The sequence below is a fragment of the Podarcis raffonei genome, chromosome 5, assembly GCF_027172205.1.
Source record: "Podarcis raffonei isolate rPodRaf1 chromosome 5, rPodRaf1.pri, whole genome shotgun sequence".
NCBI lineage: Eukaryota > Metazoa > Chordata > Lepidosauria > Squamata > Lacertidae > Podarcis > Podarcis raffonei.
This window is the reverse complement of record NC_070606.1, coordinates 93,088,584-93,095,811: the sequence shown is the minus strand read 5'-3', so window position 1 is coordinate 93,095,811 and position 7,228 is coordinate 93,088,584. Positions and strand designations below refer to the sequence as shown.

General features: G+C 45.1%; 1 protein-coding gene across 12 annotated transcripts in view; it reads left to right on the top strand.

The window, feature by feature from the left end:
- MCF2L2 (MCF.2 cell line derived transforming sequence-like 2) overlaps positions 1-7,228 on the top strand; it is a 228,299-nt gene that overhangs the window by 111,610 nt on the left and 109,461 nt on the right. The window lies entirely within an intron of this gene.

Sequence of the window (7,228 nt, the reverse complement as noted above, 5' to 3'; positions counted from 1 at the left end):
TTTTCTCTAGTATCTTTAACCGAGCAAGCACAACGTCTCCAACTCTTTATTAAATGGCAGTAAACTGAATGCAGGCAGCTGATTGTTCCGGAGACGTTTATTTCTGGGGACATTTATTTCTGGCACGTAGCTCACCTCAGATGCTCCGCATGCAAAAAGTCCCCAAATTCAATCCCTGGCACCTCCAAGTAGGGCTGGTTGAGACTACTCTCTAAATCCCTCTTGAGACCAGCTGCCAGCCAGTGTAGGCAGTACTGAGCTAGATAGGCCTGTGCTCTTTTCGACCCCACGTATGCTAAAACTGGATAGCCCAGTGCTCTGACTTAGGTTATGTACATGATGCCACCTTAAAACAAAGCCTGATCGTTCTTTTAGCCAGTGTGGATCAAAGCTGGAACACGGTAATTCATAAGAAATGACAATATATGGATTGTCATCCCAGTGGTGCACTGGATGCAGCTTAAGCACAGGTGGTTTCCTGTGTTTGAGTAGACCTTTTTGAGTGGCTTCCAAATGTTGTTGGACTACAACTCCCATCCACCCACGGCTGGGGAAGATGGAGGATTTCAACAGCATCCAGAGGGCTACAGGCAGGTGTGTACTGTTGGGAAAAGGTCAGTGATCTTAGCTTTGAGGCTGAGGTGTAACAAGCGCATCCCTAAATTCCGGTTCAGGCAGTTAAAAAATGATGGCCGATTTGATGTGGAGTTTGGCTTCCCAACTGGCAATTATAAACCCACACACACCTTTAGTTTGGCACTTATGTTGGCATAAGTGTGCTATATATAAGTACTAAAACAATTTTGATAATGAGGAAATCGTTCAAAGCCCAATTAATAGTTTCATTTGTCATCCTCTTGCTAGTAGGTTTGTACCTTTGTCCCACTCCAGGTATGTAGCACACAAACAAGGTCCACATTTGCAAAGGTTCTTCCTTAATAGGCTGACAATCACTGACATCATTTTCTATTGATGGTTAACTTGCATTCTGCCATTGTTTCGCCTTTTCCAGTCCCTTAGTCTGTCTGTCTCTTCTGCTTCTTTCAGTCTTGTCCTGGCTTTTCCTTCCCTCACACTCAGGCACTCAGCAGGCCACTTTTCTGGTTAGTTTTTCTCTCTGTGTGTCCTTCCTTCCTCTCCAATTTAGCATGCCACAGGCTCTCTTTCTACTCAACTCCTGTTTTCCATCTCTGTGTACTACCTATGTAGGGCACCTGGTGCTGTTAGGCTATATAGAACAGCGGGAGGGGTTGTGGTGCCAAGGCCCATCTGAAAGTGGGTTGAGGTCCACATTGAGAAACGCTGGCCTGGGACATAATGGAATTGCATCTTTTCCCTACCACGCACAACCCAGCACAAATAATAATCTGTTTTCCACAGGTGAGTGTGGGAAATTTTGCAGGCAGTTGTATTTGGTATGCTACTGCAAACAAGGATCTATAATCCCAAAAATAGCCATAGAAGATGAATGAAACGGGATTGTTCTCACCAGCTCCTGAAGTCAAGCATAAGGGAATGTTCCCAAAAGTTCCAGAAGCGGGCAGAATATTTACCAGCAATGACAAACCTAGATAGCATCTTAAAAAGCAGAGACATCACCTTGCCAACAAAGGTCTGTATAGTTAGAGCCATGGTTTTTCAAGTAGAGAGGTATGGAAGTGAGAGCCGGGCCATAAAGAAGGCTGATCACCGAAGAATTTATGGTTTTGAATTATGGTGCTGGAGGAGACTCTTGAGAGTCCCATGGACTGCAGGAAGATCAAACCTATCCATTCTTAAGGAAATCAGCCCTGAGTGCTCACTGGAAGGACAGATCCTGAAGCTGAGGCTCCAATGCTTTGACCACCTCATGAGAAGAGAAGACTCCCTGGAAAAGACCCTGATGTTGGGAAAGATGGAGGGCACAAGGAGAAGGGGACGACAGTGGACGAGATGGTTGAACAGTGTTCTCAAAGCTACCAGCATGAGTTTGACCAAACTGCGGGAGGCAATGGAAGACAGGATTGCCTGGCATGTCTGGTCCATGGGGTCACGAAAAGTCGGACACGACTAAACAACTGAGCAACAACTGACAGAATGGTTTGCCAGCAGCCACAACAGAAAAGCTTTACAGTACTCCCCTTTCTAAATTAGGCTGCTGAGATGAAAAAAGGGAGGAGGAGATCTGGAGTGGAGTTTGGTGTGACATTATTGTAAGCTCAGTTCTGATACTGATTCCTTGGCTGAGAATATGCTGAGAGGGACCCTGTCCTTTAATTTGGTGTGCTCTTCCTTACACACACCCCCCAAGCCCATATTTTGCACCTGGCTCCAGTTAGTGAATCTTGAGGTTCTAGCCTGAGAGCTACAGGTCAGGGCATTTTGTTCTGGAATTAGCAAATGCCATATTTGTCGAGTACCCCTAATGTAAAAGATGCAATCTTTGCCATTTCTGGGCTACAGATATTCAAGATACACACAGTGGCCATTCAGAACAGCAGTAACTGATGATGACACAGTTAATTGGCCTTGCTGATCACATTAAAAAAATTAAAAATCCAGCTATCAACTAAGATAATTGTGCGTCTGATGCAGTGGACTGTACTCCAGCCTTAGGGGTTTTTTTTAATATACCACAATACTCTTTACTGTAGCGGACTTTGTTGATTCTGTATTTAGGACACTGCAGCTCTTTGTCCAGTCTCCCTTACCTCTTTCGTTATCTCTGCTCACAGTTTTACCTGCTCAGACTTCCTCTTCTGTGCAGCTATTAAAAGTCCAGGAACCCAGCGCTTTTTTGCACACGGCCTCATTGACTGTGGGCACATCACTCTAAGTGACACTGCCAACTGACTGCATGGGACGAAAGTGGATTACTTATCATACCCCTGCCAACTCTACGAGTCTATAAAGCAAACCTTCAGGTTTGGGGGTGGGCGGTGGATGGGGAAGAGATTTAGGGAAGGGCTGCATGCAAAAGGTCCCTGGTTCGATCCCCGGTGTTTCCAGGTAAAGCTGGAAATGATTCCTGCCTGGAACCTTGGTGGGTTGCTGCAAGTCAGTGTTGACAATACTGATCTAGTTGGACTAACTAGGTATAAAGGTAAAAGGTAAAGGGCCCCCTGACCGTTAGGTCCAGTCATGACCAACTCTGGGGTTGTGGCGCTCATCTCGCTTTATTGGCCAAGGGAGCTGGTGTACAGCTTCTGGGTCATGTGGCCAGCAGGACTAAGCAACTTCTGGCGAACCAGAGCAGCGCACGGAAACGCCGTTTACCTTCTTGCCGGAGTGGTACCTATTTATCTACTTGCACTTTGACGTGCTTTTGAACTGCTAGGTTGGCAGGAGCAGGGACCGAGCAACGGGAGCTCACCTCGTTGCGGGGATTCGAACCGCTGACCTTCTGATCAGCAAGTCCCAGGCTCTGTGGTTTAACCCACAGCGCCACCCACGTCCCTAACTAGGTATAAGGCTCCTCTCAAGCTAGGGACTGGGGGACTGGTGTCTGAATGGTGCAGAAAGGCTTTTGAAAGTGCTCCCATTTAGAGGAGGGAGGCATTTGGGCGCTGCTTCTTGCAAGAATTAAACTATAGTGGTACCTCCAGTTGCAAACTTAATCTGTTCTGGAGGTCCGTTCCTAAGCCGAAACCATTCTTAGCATGAGGCTCGCTTTTGCTAATGGGGCCTCCCACTGCTGCCGCGCGATTTCTGCTTGCGTCCCGGGGCAAAGTTCGCAACAAGGAGCATCTACTTCCGAGTTAGCGGAGCTTCTTACCTACAGCAATCGTAAGGAGGACAGTACATAACACGAGGTTCCATTGTAGTCCGCTTCTTTTAAAGAGCAGGTGAAGCTCTTCGTAGCAGGAGATGAGCATTAGGTAAAGGTAAAGGTACCCCTGCCCATATGGGCCAGTCTTGCCAGACTCTAGGGTTGTGCGCTCATCTCACTCTAGAGGCCGGGAGCCAGCGCTGTCCGCAGACACTTCCGGGTCACGTGGCCAGCGTGACAAGCTGCATCTGGCGAGCCAGTGCAGCACACGGAATGCCGTTTACCTTCCCGCAGGTGAAGCTCTTCGTAGCAGGAGATGAGCATTATCCCCCTCCAAAAGTCTGCAGATGAAGCAGCTTTTAATGCTGGCTGGGACTCTTTGGGCTCAGTTGGACTTACATCTGAGTAGACCTGCAGAGGCTTGAGTTGCCCATAGGACAAACCTCAGGATTAATTAACCAATTACATTTCTATCCCACCATTTTCTCCAAGGAGGTTCAGAACTGGTGTACGTCCTTCTCCCCTTCCCCATTTTATCCTCCTTGTCAGGTAGTAAGGTTAAGGTCACCCAGGATCATGCCGTGAGCTTCATGACTGAGTGAGGATTTGAACCCTGGTCATCCGAGTCCTGCTCCAACACTCTACACCATGCTGGCTTTCCCCTGGAGATCAGTACATGCTCATCGCTTGTTGTGATACGTGTAGAAGGACATCATTAAACTCTACTAACTTCATCATTTGCAAACGCTACCAACTAAATTTGACCAAGCCCTCTCAAATATTTGCAAAGTAATATATTTGCATTTGGGTGTTGCTCAGTTTTGAAACCCAAATCCGTTTGCAAACTGACCCAGACTGATTTCCCTGCTTAGGGGATTTAAGGGTCAATACGTAACTCAGTTTGGGCTTTAAGTACCGAGTTTCTCCTCCACAAAACTATTTTTGTTATTTTTGTGGTCAAAAGGAATGAATGAATACCCAGACACTCTGAATCTGAAAGATGCAAATATAAGGCTGGTAGCCTTGTTATTGAAACCTACCATCAGCGTCATTTTGATGTTCCTGAAAATCTGAATAAGAGCCAATGGCCTTTATGCAACCCTGAGATTGCAGGTGCTCAAGTTAGTTGCAAAAGGACAGCAAGGGGATGGTGAGTACCAACCCCACAATTCCCATAGCCTCATCTTAAGAGTTTACACTTTTTCTGTGATTCTGAATGCTTACCTGTATATCCTTATGCCTGATCCTTATAAAGAACCCTGCAATGTACGTCAGTTTTATTAGTCCCATTATTACAGATGAACTAAGGCCATTGAGTCAGCAGTGCAGCTCTACAGCTGAAGTGAGATTTCAACCAACAACTTTCAGATAGGTTAGCCGAATGGGAAAGGGAGAGGAATCCTGCACTTTTAAAAGAGGGGATTTTAGCAGATGCACAGACTACACCAGCTGGAATTATCTTTGCTACACAACTCTTAAAAGAGCAGCAGCCTTGTCTTCTCTTGTATCTGCCCAGCCTGCGATCACTTCCACACTGCCTGTTTTGTTAAGCATTCATCCTGATTTGTTTGCACAAATTTTCACTGGAGGTTTTAAAACAGAATTCGTTCTGATTTGCTTGCAGGGAGGTTAGACAGCACTTCATCAAGCATTATCCCACATTTTTGCATTTCTTCTTCATTTTTGTAATCTCTAAAAGTATGCTTGGGGGTGGGTGTTATTGCAAAGCAGCACCAATTCAGCTTTAGCTCTGCAACCTGGATTTTTGGGTGTATGATTGAATGATGCCCAAAAGTACTTACAGACTAGAAATGACTTGTGCTTCCTTGCCCCTGCGTTACAGCAGTCAGCCTCAGATTCTTAGTCAATTTCCACAGAAACTGTGCAGAAATTGCCTGTGTAATTGCCAACATTCAAACCATTTACACTAGAAAAGCCTCAGAGGTTTCACTGACTGTACTCTGTCACACTTGATTTTGGGAAAGGGAAATTATATAGGTACCCCTTGCCTGAAATAATAGATACAAAGAGAAACAGGATCTGGAGAATGCTGCTGTGCCGTGTTCTTTTTCTGAGTCATTGATGTTACTGTCAACCCAGACGTCAAGAGTGGAAATTGCTAAATTTAGTGTGGGACCACTTCCTGAAATCAAGATATCTTGTGACATCATCATTTACAGCTCAGAAGCTTATGGTTGGAACAGGCTGCAGTTGCTAACCACACTTTTCCAATCTGTCAGCTGTTAACTTGAAAAATCCCTCTGCGCTATATTTTCAATTCAATTTTGATTTGTATGCTGCCTTAGAATATTGCTATGCACACGGCAATTTACACGCTACTCAGAAAGAACAAAATATGCAACAGAGATCACGCATCCTGTTGCAATCCAATCAAATGTGAATGTCTTAATGAAAAATGAGACATTAAAATAAGCAACTTACATCAAATTAAGTAATTCAATAACCCGGTTAGAATATAATATTGTGCAATAATATTAACGGTCAGAATGCCAGCAAATAATAATTAAACAGAAATTCACTCTCAACAATGGCAACAAATCATTACTGCGCCATGATCCGTAAAAAATAACAGCAACGTCACAATTCATAAAATACTGCAATACATAAAAGACCATGCAGAAATTTACAGCTCTTCACTCTTCCTGTCTTTCTTGGGTGGGGGTGGAGGAAAACACCATTTTGTGGTTCACTTCAGGTGCCAAAATGTCTTGGGTACAAATGTACACACACTGTTCTTGTTTCACAATAGGCTGCCATCTGCAGAAGATGACTGGCCCCGCCCACTGGTTCTGCCCTGATCTCCATTCCTCAACACTCTCTTGTTGAACTTTCACCTGCCTTCCCCAGAAAAGACTTGCATGCCTTGCCAGATCCTGCTTCCTTCTATCCCACCTGCAGGCACCCAGTTCCCACAGGAGGGGCTTCACTGCCCATGAACCTTGACTTGTAACCGAAACATTATCTCCCTCGGATGGTGATGGACTCTCCTTCCTTGGAGGTTTTTAAGCAGAGGTTGGATGGTCATCTGTTCTGGATGCTTTAGGTGCAGTTCCTGCATGGCAGAGCTTTGGACTAGATGACCTTTGTGGATCCCTTCCAACTCTATGATTCGATGGTTTATTAATTGAGTATTCATTCTGATTTGCTTGCAGGGAGGTTAGACAGCACTCCATCAAGCATTATCCCACATTTTTGCATTTCCTCTTCATTTTCGTAATCACTGAAAGTATGCTTGCGGGTGGGTGTTACTGCAAAGCAGCACCAATTCAGCTTTAACTGTGTAACCTGGAATATCGGGTGTATGACTGAATCGTACCCAAAAGTACTTACAGACTAGAAATGCCTTGTGCATCCTTGCCCCTGCTTAGCCCCTATGTTACAGCAGTCAGAATCTTCTGCCTATGTAATTGCCAACATTCAAACCATTTATACTAGAAAACCCTCCTAACTCTCCAATTC